Genomic DNA, 14,356 nt, shown 5'->3' on the forward strand with positions numbered 1-14,356 from the left:
AGCTGGGAGTGCTCAGGAGAAGAGAAGGTTCCAGAAGGGCTGGGAGAGCTGGGACTGCTGGAGAGGAGAGGAGAGGAGAGGAGAGGAGAGGAGAGGAGGGAGAGAGGAGAGAGGAGAGGGAGAGGGGAGAGGAGAGGAGAGGAGAGAGAGAGAGGAGAGAGAGGAGAGGAGAGGAGAGGAGAGGAGAGGAGAGGAGAGGAGAGGAGAGGAGAGGAGAGGAGAGGAGAGGAGAGGAGAGGAGAGGAGAGGAGAATACTAAAAAAGAAGGGAGAGGAAGAGAAGAGAAGAGAAGAGAAGAGAAGAGAAGAGAAGAGAAGAGAAGAGAAGAGAAGAGAAGAGAAGAGAAGAGAAGAGAAGAGAAGAGAAGAGAAGAGAAGAGAAGAGAAGAGAAGAGAAGAGAAGAGAAGAGAAGAGAAGAGGTTTCAGGAAGGGCTGGGAGAGCTGGGAATGCTCAGAAGGAGAAGAGAAGGCTCCAGGGGCCTCATCCCTGCCCATCCACACCTGCAGGGAGGACAGAGCCAGGCTGTCAGTGGTGGCCAGGGACAGGACAAGGGGCTGTGGGCACACAGTGACCACAGGAGGGTCCCTCTGAACAGCAGGGAACACATTTTGGCTGTGAGGTGCTGACACAAATTGCCCAGGGATGTTGTGGATTGTCCATCTTTGGGAATATTCAGCATTTATCTGTCCACAGTCATGGGCAGCTGGCTGTGTGTGGCCCTGCTGAGCAGGGAGTTGGAGCAGACAATCTCCAGAAGTTTCTTCCACCTCCACCACTCTGAGCCACAGAGCTCAAGGTCCTCAGGAGATGCAGGGCTGGGCTGAGCCCTCTGCAGGGGTGTGACTCGTGCACAAATGCATTTGGCATCCAACAGCACTGTGTGATCACATCTCCTTTGCTGTGAGAATGTAAAATGGCTCAATAATTCTTCTCCTGCTGTTTTGGATTAATTTCTATCTTTATGCTGTGTGTTTTTTATGCTTGTTTCCTCCTTTCACCTTCCCAGCTGTCTCCTCAGAGCAAACTTCCGTGACTCTTATTGTTCTGCTTGTTTTCATTCTCCTTCTTGGGTAAATGTTTGGTGGGGTTTTTTTAAGTGTGGTTTCCTAAAGCTCTGCAAAATGCTATTTTCCTGCTCCATTTTAAAGTATTACTTGCAAAAGAAAGAGCAAGGAGCTTTAATTCAGGTGCATGACTTCCTTTATCTGCTTTTCTTTTCAAAAGTGACTAAAGCCACTGATAAATAATGCTAATTTTTGCTGCCATCTGTGAATGCAGGACCAAGCTGTTTCAGAGCAGCATTTTTAGTGCTGTGTCTATTCAGAAGGGAAGGAAAAAGGCTCTTTGCTTTAGCAGCACTAACCTATCTCCCACAAGTTGTAGTCTGTGCTCCCATCTACCACTAAAACCCAAAGCAAACAAAGATTCTTGCAGAGACAGGAAACCTTTTGGGTGTAATTGCTGGGAGGTCTTTTTGCTTGCAGGATTTTTGGGTTCACCCAGAAAAGCAGGGCTGCGGTTCGCTGGGCTGGATTTCTGACGAGCTCTCACTGGGCTTTAATTGGACTTTTTTGGCAGCTCTGGGAGTTTCAAACACCCTCTGCAAGAGTCTCCTTGGCCATGCTGAGTGAAAATGTCCCAGGGAAGGAGGGAGGGAAGGGCTGGTGCATGGTGGAGGCACAGCTGAGCTACGCCCTGATGACAGCCCTGCCTCCAGGCTCCTTTATTTTGGCCTGGAGCCTTAGTTTACATAATCCTGCCCTGGTCCCTCATCTTGTGCATGGATCAGCCTCAGAAGACCCTCCAGTTTGACCAGATCAAACTGGGAAGCAGCTCTCTCCCATCATCTGAGCCAAGAAGTGCTGGTGTTGGTGCAATCAGGTGGCTTTGGCTGGATCAGACCTCACCAGTGCCAGGACTTGATTTGGGGGCTCTTTTGGAGGCTGGAAAAAAGAAACCAAACCTTGAACATGGTCTGGAGAGCTGTGGAACAGGTGGAGCCTGTGTATTGAATAGGTGCAGCCCTGCATGGGGGAGGTCTCACCTGCACAGTCCTGGTGGCTTTTTCTCATGTGTTTATCTCTGTTGTGTGAGGTTCCCAAACCAGAACTGGACTGTGATTTAGGATCAGTTTTCCAAACCAGAGCTGGACTGTGATTTAGACTAGAAGTGGACTGTGATCTAGGATCAGTTTCTCCCAAACCAGAACTGGACTGTGATTTAGGAGCAGTTTCCCAGACCAGAACTGGACTGTGATTTAGGATCAGTTTCCCATTCCCAAACCAGAATTGGACTGTGATTTAGGATCAGTTTCCCAGACCAGAATTGGGCTGTGATTTAGGATCAGTTTTCCAAACCAGAATTGTGCTGTGATTTAGGATCAGTTTCTCCCAAACCAGAATTGGCTTTGATTTAGGATCAGTTTTCCAGATCAGAACTGGACTGTGATTTAGGATCAGTTTTCCAAACCAGAATTGTGCTGTGAGTTAGGATCAGTTTCTCCCAAACCAGAATTGGACTGTGATTTAGGACCAGAATTGAACTGTGATTTAGGATCAGTTTCCCAGACTGGAATTGGACTGTGATTTAGACCAGAACTGGACTGTGATTTAGGATCAATTTTCCAAACCAGAACTGGACTGTGATTTAGGATCAGTTTCCCAGATCAGAACTGGACTGGGATTTAGGATCAGTTTCTCCCAAACCAGAATTGTGCTGTGATTTAGGATCAGTTTCTCCCAAACCAGAATTGTGCTGTGATTTAGGATCAGTTTCTCCCAAACCAGAATTGGACTGTGATTTAGGACCAGAATTGGACTGTGATTTAGGATCAGTTTCCCAGACTGGAATTGGACTGTGATTTAGGACCAGAACTAGACTGTGATTTAGGATCAGTTTCCCAAACCAGAACTGGACTGTGATTTAGGATCAGTTTCCCAAACCAGAACTGGACTGGGATTTAGGATCAGTTTCCCAGATCAGAACTGGACTGTGATTTAGGATCAGTTTTCCAAACCAGAATTGTGCTGTGATTTAGGATCAGTTTCCCATTCCCAAACCAGAATTGGGCTGTGATTTAGGATCAGTTTCCCAAACCAGAACTGGACTGTGATTTAGGATCAGTTTCCCATTCCCAAACCAGAATTGGGCTGTGATTTAGGACCAGAACTAGACTGTGATTTAGGATCAGTTTCCCAAACCAGAACTGGACTGTGATTTAGGATCAGTTTCCCAAACCAGAATTGTGCTGTGATTTAGGATCAGGTCTTTAGGGAAGCTTGTCACAGTGATGTGTAATAGCATAATAAAACCCTAACTGCTTCACTTTAATGTGTCAAATGACTCATTTCCAGTGTCAGCTGGGAGAGATGAGGCTCTATGAGATAAGTAAGATTTGCATGAGGAGGGAATATTGAGTAATGGACCCACAGCTATAATTGGAGGAGGAATAGATCTTCCATTTCAGAGCTGAGGAAGTGGTTTATCTGCCCAGTGTGTAAGTGGATGATTCTTCTCTCAACTCAACTTCCTCCACATATTCCCCACTTCCTCTGTGTAATATTCCTGTTATTTATAACTGCTGCATTGAATCCTAGAGGCAGATGCTGCCTGCATTTCTGTATTCTATAGAAGTTGAGGTCCAACAGGTTGGTGGATAGTTTTGACCTTATAGGAGCAAAGAATTTATATGGAAGCAGGGAAAACATTTATGTCCCTATAACTAGACCCTTTTTCTCTTTATTTATATGTCTGAATGTAGAGCAGCCCTGTCCATCTCTTCCCATCCCACAGAAGCCAGGGAAGTGGCAGACAGACATACAAAGGATTATTATATTTGATCAGGCTTGGAAATGGGCTGGAGATAAAGCTCTTGGTGTTTACTGGACCATTAAACATTTATTATCATCTCTCCAGCGTGCTGGTGGTGCTGTAAATAACAGCTGTGACAAAAGAGTGGGGTCAGCAGTTGCCTTTTGCACCAATATTTGTAAATGCAGAAGCAGGTCCTGTGATTTTGAAGAGCTTGGCTGGGGGGAGCATCTGCCCAATGCCATGGAGAAAAGGGGCAGATGAGCCAGCCAGAGCTCCTCTTTATCACAAAGAAATGCTGAAATCGTAGGAAGTGGGAGAATTCAAACAACAATGAAAAAAAGATTAGAGCCAGAGTGAGGAGTTAATTTCTCCCTGCCCTTCCTAACAAAAATACTTAATGCACTTGGATCAGAACAGCTTTTGGATCTGGATTTAATTAGGTGGAAGGAGGGTTCAGGCCTCTCTCTCCCCAGCTCAGCCACACTCCACGAGGCATTTCCATCATCAGATTTTTATTTCCCTCTCCCCCTTCCCAGGATTTTGCAGGGATGGGAGAAGTGTTGCTGCAGGGCTGGAACTCAGCTCATGGGGCCTGAGCTGCAGCACCTGGATGGATGATGGGGCTTTTGAAAGGGGGAATATGAAAGGATTACTCCATTGCTGGGAGGCCACAGCCTGGTGATTCCTACTGCAGGCAATCCCTCTGAAGTCAATGGGATTGGAAAGCGTGTAAATCAGTATGGAATTCAGCATTTTCCTGGAAAAGTGTGAGGGGGATATTTGTTTTACTTGCATATAAATTACTTCTAATAAGTCTCCACAGGCACAACTGATCCTTCTCATCACTCTGTTGCTCCTTCCAGTCCCAGAGTTGCTCTTGCCCTCTCATTTTTAAATCATTTTGCCAGAAAAGCCTCCTGTGTGGGAATTGTGAGTGCTTGGGAAGCGTTGCTGGGAGTGACTCGGGCGGGAGCGAGTCCTCGTGCGCTCGGGACCTGCGGTGTGAGCAGAGAAAGGAGCCAGGCTTGTTTTCACACTCCCTCATTCTGTGTCTCTGCCATGCTTCTGTTCCACCATTCAGATGTCAGCAGGCTGAGGGATAATTAGAGGGAGCCTGTTTTGCTGCAGAGCCGGATTGGGAATGCACATGGCCGTGAGCAGGCTGGGTTATTCCTTGGGGAATGGAGTGGGAGTCCAGGGAGCACTGCTGCTCCTTCCCTGTGCCTGCAGAATGGATCTCCTTTCTCCAACTTCAAATAAATCCACAGAAACACGGAATGGTTTGGGTTGGAAGGGATCTTTGAGATGTTTTAGTTCCAAGACGAGTTGTAGGGACAACTTCAACTAAACCAGGTTGCCCCAATCCCCATCCATCCTGGCCTTGGACACTTGCAGGGATGTTGGATGTGAGGATTTGGCTCTCTAGCCTGGCAGTCTCCATCACCTTCATTAGAATGTTTAAGGGACACCTGGAAGCTGCTCTTTGTGGTGGTGTTCACAGGGGTCTTAGGATGAGGGAAGAGATGAGGATCTGACTCCATGTTTCAGAAGGCTGATTTATTATTTTATGATGTATATTATATTAAAACTATACTAAAAGAATAGAAGAAAGGATTTCATCAGTAGGCTGGCTAAGAATAGAAAAAGAAGGAATGAATAACAAAAGCTTGTGGCTTGGACTCTCTGTCCGAGCCAGCTGGGCTGTGATTGGCCATTAATTAGAAACAACCACATGAGACCAATCACAGATCCACCTGTTGCATTCCACAGCAGCAGATAACCATTGTTTACATTTTGTTCCTGAGGCCTCTCAGCTTCTCAGGAGGAAAAATGCTAAGGAAAGGATTTTTCATAAAATGTGTCTGTGACAGCTGTTGGAGTATTGGTTCTGCTGCTGCCTTTGCTGTGGGTGGGTGGTTTGGGTGCTCATTCTCTGTGAGGCTTCAATGCCCTAATAAAGCATTAGAACAAAGAGCATCAGCTTTTCTCTTACTTCATCAAGGAGGGCATTGAATTTTGCCAGATGTTCCCACACTACAGGTGGTTTCAGCTGTTTTAGACTCACCTTAAAAAATGCACCTCTCCTGTTTGCACAATATGTAGAAGATGTAACCAACTTTAAAATGAGATCTAAGACTGGAGGAGTCCTACAGAAAGTAACTGAGGAGCCAAATATGAATAACTGAGGAGAGAACCAAGTCCCATGAAGTGGTTGCCAAGGGAATAATTCCCTTGTCTCTCCCCCAGCCTGGTGGAATATTGTTTTCCTGTCTTGCCAACATACCCACAGCTCCAGAGAAGCCACTCTCCTGTAGATGCTTTGACTGATACATTTCTAATTCCACCTTGGGGTTGTTTTCATGAGCAGAGGAGCCTTTGAAGGCACCTTGCCCTGTTCCAGGCCTCCAGAAGGGTTTGTGCTGTCCAGAGGTTTGTCCTCTCTTCCCACTGGTGCTGGCTGGCCTGATGAGTACCTGGCTGCTGCCCACAAACCTTCACTTTCCTCCCCAAAAATAAGGGCATTTTTAAGGCAGCAATCTAGATTTGGATGTAAAATCTTGCAGAAAATGAGATCATTCCAGCTTCAGGCCAAGTGGTGTGTGTTCTTTGGTGTCCTCTCTGCAAAACAGAACAATTTAAGACTCTTTTTTTTTTTGTTGTTAATTAACTGCTGCTGTATTAGCAGGCTGTGGGTTATTCCCTGAAATATGAGTTGTGGTCTTCAGTCTTCTCCTTGACCATCTCCCTATCTTCTGCAAGCTGAGCTTGGAATACTTGGATAAACTTATTTTATATGAGGACTGCAATAATGTCTGGAAAAATCTCAGTTTAATGGGACAATCCCAGTCATAAAGAACAGAACCCAAGCATTTGGGGCAGAAAAGGCTGTTTCACCTTGGCACAAGCCACTCACTGGGTGTTCCTCTCTTCCAGGGTGCTTTGAGAATAATCATCAGCCTTAACAAGGATTGATTGTGTGCTCCTCATCCTCCTGGTTTGGTTTTTATCAGAAGAAGCTTTGGCTGTGGCGTCGGGGAGGCGAAGAGGTGAATGAAGGTCCCTTCCAAGGTACAGCAGAGGCATGGCTGAGGTGTTTGGGGTGTGCAGCTGGTGCTGGTGCAGCCTTTGGAGGTTCCAGGGTGTGCAGCTTCCTCATGGGTTCACATCCCTCAATCCTACAAGGAGGAATCTGCACTCCATCGTTCCCTTGTTCAATCCTAATGAGCTCAATCTTCTTAGTGTTGGCTTTGTTTTGGTGCAACCTTGGATAAATCCAGGGTTTGTCTCCATTTACCTTTAAAGAATCTTTCATGTTTGAAACTTCTGGGTTGTGTCATGAGTAGAGTTTGGGCATCAATATTTGAGCTATTTTTAAGATCATTTTTAATAAATTTCTTTTTGCTGTCTATTCAAACCAGTATTAGACTAAAGTATACTGAATTGGTATTAGACAGAAATATATTCTTACTTTCATGCAGATGGGCACGAATTCTTGCATAAATGATTTATAAAGGAGGGGGAAAGAAAAAGCCCAGAGTCTTTCTAAGGAAAAGAAGGCCATGGAGTAAGAAGGAAGGTTCCAGAGTAAGAAGTGTTACTCAGGACATTGGTGAATAAAAACCCAACATCCATCAGGGAGTCTGTGGGAAGTTTTTCTGGTCAAAGTTCTTCCCGTGGTCTAACCTGTGGAAAAGATTGAAGAATGCTTTTAGAAATGAAAAATAAAAACCCTACTGTAAGATTTCTTGTTGGGTGTTTGGAAGGACTCGTTCCAGCCCAGGTGGATTCAGTGCTGGGATGGTGCTGCTGGAGCAGCAAAGGGAGATGTGCCTGTGAAACCTGGGATTTGTATCAACAAGGTCTTTTCCTCAAGCATTTCTTGTTGCTGTGGCTTTCACAGGTTCACCCTGGCTGGAGAAGTAGTTTGTATTTGTGGTTTGATATTTCCCTAAAGCCTCCACACAGGGTCCAGCTGACACTGCTTGCTTCACAAACTTAACCAATTTATGGTTTCCTATAAAAATTCTTCAAACTCATTGCAAATCTGATTTGATACTTCAGTGCCAAACTGAAGCCAATCCTAACTTTTAGGGTTGACTAAATCCTTCCCTTGGAATCTGTGATATTTAGCAGTGAGTTTCACATCTGTTTGTGTGTGTTCCTCTCTGTACTTCACTGAATTTCAGTGTTTTGCTACCTGTATTTTTAAGTTGGTTTTTTTAATTGTTTTTTTCTTGCTCACTTTTTACTTTGTGGAAAACTCCTCTTTGAGGTCAACAGCTGAATGAATCCCAGTAATTAGAGTTGTCCTGTGCAGGGCCAGGAGTTGGACTTGGATGATCCTTGTGGGTCCCTTCCAACTCAGGTATTCTATGATTATAATTTACTAATTTTACATTTACATAGTTTTTTATTATTATAATTTTTAAGAAGTGGCCAGCTGTCCTAGGAGAAAGACTTTGTCTTTGGTGCCTGCTTTCTCCATAGCTGATCCCAGAAAATGAATAAATTCAATGAGACTGAAGTCTCAGAATTAATTAATATGTGATGCTCAGCATAAACATTAATAGACTAAATTCCACTTATTTTTAAGTTTCTACTAGTATAAGAAAATGATTTTTTAGAGAAGCAAGAGCTTGGATGTGCCTGTCAGGGCTTCTGAGCTGTTTGGGGTTGGAATTCAGTGGCCAGCTGGAATCCTGGAGCTGCTGGGATTGGCAGGATGTGCCTGGAGCCACGTGAAGAGCAGTGGCCATGGGCTGATCACTGCTGTGAGTGGCCAGGTGAAATGGTCCCAAAAATTTGTGAGTTTGTGTGTTTGTGAGTGTTTTGTCTTGTATGATGAAACCCCATGTGGATGTGACTCTGTTGGCTGAAGTGAAATAGTCCCACAGCACTTTCCTTTTAAAATTTGGATTAAAACAGCAGCTTCTTCAACAGAATCCTTTAGGAATAAGACAGCAAAGTCCATCCTGAGGTCATGGGACTTGTTCACCACCTCATGTGGTGTGGGATTCAGAGATGGAGTATCAGAGGTATCCATCATACCCAGAGCCTCTTGACTCCTGTGGGCTACTGGAAAGGCATTTTGGGCTGAATGTTTGTTCTCTCTCTAAAATGATGGTTATGAAGCAGCTGATGGAGCTGGAAGGGTTTGTGCACCCATTTCTGCTTGTGTTTCATTATCCATCACTTCCTGATTGGTGTCACAGGGCCAGAGCATTCACATTTGGATTATGTGGGGGAAAAGTGATGCATGAAACCCATACAAAACTGCCCACTCAGGTTTCTGGGCTTTGTTTGCACTGGTCACATTCACTTGTCACAAGTTGCTGTCTTCTTTATGTCAGCCCTTTCAGCAGTGTCACACTTTTATTCCAGCTCAGGCAGAGCAGCAGCAGTGCTGGCAGAGCAGGGAGCCTGTGTTTGCAGAGCACAGGTGAGAACACTTCTGAATTTAGATCTGAAATGTTGATTATACCCTAAAAAGGTTCTTCTTGTGCAATTGGAAACCTTGGGATCCTGGACATCATTGCAGTCCAAGCACTCTGTAGAGATCATGGTGGTCTCAAATCAAAATTGGCTTGAAAAATTGGCATTCCTGGAGGAGGGGAAGAAGAATGAGAGGTAGGAACAGACCCACTACCAGACAGGTGCTGTCTGTCCCAGAGGGTATGGGTGGGAATTGTAGAATATTTGGTTGGAAAGGTTCTTTAAAGGTCACCTCATTCCCTCCCTGCCATGGCAGGGACACCTTCCACCATCCCAGGTGGCTCCAAGCCCTGTCCAGCCTGGCCTTGGGCACTTCCAGGGATCCAGGGACAGCCACAGCTTCTCTGGGCACCCTGTGCCAGGGCCTCCCTGCTCCCAGAGTCAAGAAATTCCTTCTAAAATCTGGGTTCACACATTTTCCATCATAATTATTTTCATGATCCCAGCAGGTTTACAGGAAGGGTAGGTGGGAAGCATTCCTAATGCCATGCAAAACCTGAAATGGGAATGTGGGCAGGATCATCTTCTCCAAGTCCTTAGACCACCAGCCCTGAATTAGGCTCACAGAAATAGTTTTGTTTGAGAAAATCAAGAGCCTTGTTCAGAAATGCTGGAATTTCTTTGGAAATTCAGCTTTCAAAACCCGCAGAGGAGCCACCTCTGCTCCCGCGGCGGGTCGGAAGCTGGGTTTTTTGGGATTGCTGCCAAGAAACATTTCTTGGAAACCCTTCAGTGTGCAGTGTGAACAGCAGGACAGGAGGTCTGGGTTTGAACTCAGGATGATAAAACCAGGGAGGTTTTGGCAGGGCTGTGTTCAGATGCTTCATTCTTGGCCTTTCTCCTTGGGGTGTGCGGGCAAACTCCTGCCTGGGCTGGCTCAGAAACTTCCACTTCCCTCTGACTTTGTAGCAAAGCTGAATTTTCCACTGACTGGGAAAGTTTTTCAGATTGAAACAGCTCTCTAATTTTTTGGATGGATTTCTCCAACTCATTGACTACACCTAATCTGTATTTTTGAATGGAGCTAGTGCTGAACCTTCCCTGCAGAGGTAAAAATTTTCATAAAATGGTTTGGTTTGGAAGGCACCGTCTGCTTCAACACAGGTACATCCTCCTCTAGACCAGGTTGCTCCAAACCCCATCCAGCCTGAGAATTCCCTGAAACCATCCCCTGATTTTGTGATTCTTTGAAAATGGGTGAAGCTGGAGCTTGGAGTATCAATTACCCCTTGACCCAGGTCAAACTTTCCCCTTTTCTTCTGTTCCCCATTGCTCTCTCTGAATCCCTTCTTTCTATTTTTTTTAAGGAAACTATAAAATTTATGTGGAGAAGGAAGGAAAATCTCTTTCTTACTGCAAGGGCCAGGTCAGCATCTTTTTTTTTTAAAATCCCTGTGAGAGCAATTTGTCAGAAAACCTTGTGGGAAGCACAGAGCTTGAGCCTAGAGGAGCCAAGCTGAGCTTGAACACCCCCTTGATTTGAGCTCATATCACCAGCAGGACCAGAAATCTTTTTATCAGTGACTTTACAGGATAAGAAGGAGAATTTCCCAAAGAATGGATTCTTCCTTAAGTTTCATTCTCCAAGGAGGCCCTGAGAAAAGCAGATCCACTGGGAAGTTGGTAGCTCCAGACAAGTAGGTGCATGCTCTGGTGTGCATTCTCACCTGTAGGTACACAGAGAGCTTTCCCAAATTGCCCAGAACCTGAGAAAATGGAGATAAAATCACAAAGGCAATTGCAGTTAATTACACTTCCAAGGCAACTGGAGATTGGTTGGAATCCTGTGGGATTTCTGAGGCCTCCCAGTGCAGTTTCAGGTGCAGTGTGGGCAGGAAGGTTTGGTGTCTGTGGTTGGAGATGTCTCAGTTGTGACTGTGGGCTCTGTGCATGTCACCCCCAAAACACAGCTATTGTCCCATGGCAAATTCTTCACAGAAATTTTGAGTTTTGGTTAAAAAAATACAAGAAATAAAAAGCATTTTGTGCATGACTGAACTTTGTTGTTCTTTTTTCACCTAAATGCTTTCCCATTTCTTCCCATCCTCACCAGAACCTGGCCTGAATTTTGTGTTTTGGGCAATGGAAAAAAGCCATAAAATAAGACAGTAATATCTTATTTTCTATTATGTGAGCTTGGAAAATTAAAGGAAAGCCTAACTTTTAACTCCAGTATAACCAAAGTCTGAAGGAATTCAGCAGTGGGAGTCAAAAATACATAAAGCTGTATGGGACAGTATTTCCCTTCTGTTCCTGAGGGAATTTAGCTCAAAAAATGCTCTGCTAACTTCAGAATTTTGCTTGACCCAACCTTTGAGTCTCCAAACCCATTGTAACCGTGTCCTATCCACTCATTATTACCTGAATTTTCAGTTTTTCAGTCCATGTGAGTATTTGTTCAGGCCTAGACTTCACCAAAAACACATGATGTTTTTAAAAAAGATAACACAGACTTGTTTTTATTCCCTTAAGATGGCAAATCTTTCTTCAAGGAATCATGAATTAAACAAGACAGTGCCTCACAGCGGGGTATTAAGGAAAAAATAATAATTTTTTAAAAAGCCTTTGGAATGGTCTTTCCCTCTGGCATCTTCACTCAGGTTCTGCAATCAGTGATTCAAAGGAGGTTTTGTGGGGAGCAGAGATGCAGGAGCTGATATGACTTCCCCAAGGGTGAGAACTTTGAGAGCAGGGACCTGAGCATTAATCTCTTTAATTCCAGCTCAGCACTTCACTGTGAGATCATTACTTTGTGGGATTAATCCCTGCAATGCCTCCAAAGCCTCTAAAACCATAATGCTGCACATGTATTGAGGAATTCTGCTGCCAGTGGAGTATTTGGGATCTATTGCCATCCCTGACACCTTTTTGCTTCAATTTTGAGTATAGGGAAACATTCCCTGGCCTTGGTTTGTCTTTCTCTGTTTTAATCATCAAGGTTGATGTTGTCTTCTTGGAGGAATTCTGTTTTCAATAGGGATAAAGAGTTCTCAGTGCAGAAATCAGCTGAAATGCATTTGATAAGTACATGTAAAACTCAGCAATGTCAGCATCATTCAGAGTTTTCTTGCAGTGATGAGTAACATGTTGTGTTCTTAAAACTCATTTCCTAAAGCCAGGAGAGCAGTAACAGGACACAGTCTGTGTCCATAGGCCCCTCCATCCCAAATAACCTCCAAGCATTTCCAGCCACGTTTGAGAAACTTCAAAATCCTCAAATCTTGCAAATTCTGTGAAAACTGAGTACCAGTGGGAGGAGGGGCTGGGTGGAGAGACCTTGAGACTTCCCAGACTCGATGCAAATTCTGCAGTCTAAATTTACTTCTTAGGTAATCCATGTCTGATTTTTAGGATGTGTGGAAACTCAGGGCATTGGGAATATTTCTCTGTCTGCTCTGGGGTGCCCTGCTCCCCAGGGAAGCACTGACTTTCATGGAGAAAATTTTCTAGAGCTCAAGATAGACCAGAATCCACAAAAGTGTGAAATAGATTATGGAGAGCAGTGTAGGTGTATCACTGGGTGAGAAATTGAGGTTTTGGGATTTTTAGTATGTTGTGGATGGAAGCAAGATGGAGGGCACAGGGTGTCATCCTGGGTTTCTTCTTCCTTCTTCATGGGTTTGGGTGGCATTTTGTAATTGGGCAGAAAAGTCCTCATTGTGGGCTCTGTGGGATCAGTTATTGGGTTAAAAGAAAAAATAATCGAAGTGTCAGTTCTTAATTGGATAGTTTAGTCTTAAAAGACCTTGTAACAAAAACTTGTTGGCCATTTTGTGCCTTCTAATGAAAAGCTGCAGAACTCACAGCACTGAGACTGTTTTACTGATAAAAAAAATAATAAATACCTGAGTCCAAACATGAATTACTGTCTCAAGTGCCTTCAATCCAGACCTAGAAAAACCAACAACTAAAACCCCCACAAGGACGATGCCAATTCCTCAGATGAGGTCATGGTGTTACCAAAGCCTTGAGTGTGAGCTGGGCAGTCACTTTGCCCTTCCGCTGCCTTAACCCCAATTTTATTCAGGATAAATAAAATAAATCAATCCCTGGGAGGCACGTGCTGCCCCTTTCTCACTGGCAGATTCACCAGCAGCACCTCACACATCTCAGACTCTTTGTGAATCCCCCGCTGGCACCCAGAGCCCCGGCAGAGTCGGATGCTGTCACGTTGCAAAGTGTGAAATTGAAGATTCAGCCCCACTTTGATGCTTTGGCTCTGTGAGCAGCAGAATTAATGTGGTTCAGCATATTAATGAGGGAATATTTATTGTTCAGGGCTGGCTGGTGGTGCTGAGCTTCACCCTTGGAAAATTCCTGGGAGGATGCTCTTCCTCTGGGGATGGCTCTGTGGGGTCCTTGGCAAACAACTGGCATGGCAGTGGCAGGGGAAAAACCCAACTTTCAACGCTTTCAAAATTATTATAATTTATAAAATTATTTAAATTAAATTTTAATTTCAATTTCTTATATCTTTTATTAAAATATTTTTATTAAAATATCTTATTATAAAATATATTACTAAAATGATTTTAAAATATTTGTTCATAAAATACCTTCAGGGAGGTAGGAGGAGGGATTGAAGTGGAAATTGTGGCTTTTCATGGAGAGAAAGTGAGGGTGAAACTAAGGAGAGGCCCAAGCCCACAGGTCACCACAAGGATAAAATTAAGATGCCAACAGCTTTCAGCATCACTGAGGCCATTAAAAAATGTTGGGTTTATTTTGGAGAAGCCTTTCTGCAGCACTGTGTGGGTCACTGACATCTGTTCATTTGAATTGCAATGGAACCAAAATGAGTGAAAGTGTTCTTTTAATTTTGGTCTGGCTTTGGTGGAAAAGCACTTAGAGCTAAAAAAGAACTTAGAACTAAAAGCTGGTGGTGGTACCTGGAAATACTGACTGGAGAAGGCTCCATTGAAATAAAACATTTTATGAACACAGAACTTCAAAATTCTGTGTGTTTGTCAGGTGCCAGATCCTTTGGGCTTAGCTTTAATTAATTAATTAATTTAATTAATTATTTATATATTTATATTTAATATCTAT

General features: G+C 44.1%; 1 protein-coding gene across 1 annotated transcript in view; it reads left to right on the plus strand.

Annotated features, from left to right (window-relative positions):
* Positions 1 to 6,745: 6,745 nt before the first annotated feature.
* Positions 6,746 to 14,356, plus strand: part of PTPRA (protein tyrosine phosphatase receptor type A) — a 100,804-nt gene continuing 93,193 nt past the window's right edge. Inside the window, exon 1 of the mRNA XM_064712019.1 lies at positions 6,746 to 6,883. The gene's annotated coding sequence lies outside the window, so the exon portion shown is untranslated. The remainder of the gene's footprint in view (positions 6,884 to 14,356) is intronic.

Source organism: Zonotrichia leucophrys, chromosome 4 (assembly GCF_028769735.1).
Source record: "Zonotrichia leucophrys gambelii isolate GWCS_2022_RI chromosome 4, RI_Zleu_2.0, whole genome shotgun sequence".
NCBI lineage: Eukaryota > Metazoa > Chordata > Aves > Passeriformes > Passerellidae > Zonotrichia > Zonotrichia leucophrys.